Here is a 617-nt window from a genome sequence, read left to right on the forward strand (position 1 = left end):
GCGCACTTCTCCCCACCCAGCAACTTGACCTCCCCTGCGACCATACCCGAGGTTCCCAGCCCGTGTCCGCTGCCCACCAATCAGCTGTGGGGGCGTGTCTGCTCGGAGGCCCCGCACTCTCCGGGGTCGTGGGGCTCTCCGACCCATCTGCCAAAAGTGTCCTGACCAGAGTTGCAAATCTTACTCTTCCTGACCTTTTCCTCCCAGAACCCATGTTCAAGGAGGTGAAACATGGCAAAATACCAGCTGGCACATTTTGAATGTTTACTGATTTCTCCAGAAGGCTCATCTCAGTGACCCGAGAAAGTGTGTTGATGATTAAGCCTTGGAAAGGCTGAATTGGTTAAGCGTTCAGCTCAAAGGTTAGCGGTTCGATTTGAGGCCACCACCAGCTCCGCGGGAGAACTGCTCAGGTGACCTGCCCACTGTTTTCCATGGATCAGTTCTACTGTCCTCTAGAGTCGCCTTGGGCCCACTCCCTGGCTGCACCTAAAAGCAATCAATAAAGGCAATCGCGTGGACCACTCGCCCACTAAACCCTAACCCACTGCCTCCTGATGACTTAAAACTCCTAAACACCGCTGGCAGGTCTGGACTGCCTGGCGGTTAGCAATCCA

The sequence above is a fragment of the Echinops telfairi genome, unplaced genomic scaffold (assembly GCF_000313985.2).
Source record: "Echinops telfairi isolate 266 unplaced genomic scaffold, ASM31398v2 ScPeMD7_443;HRSCAF=831, whole genome shotgun sequence".
Lineage (NCBI taxonomy): Eukaryota > Metazoa > Chordata > Mammalia > Afrosoricida > Tenrecidae > Echinops > Echinops telfairi.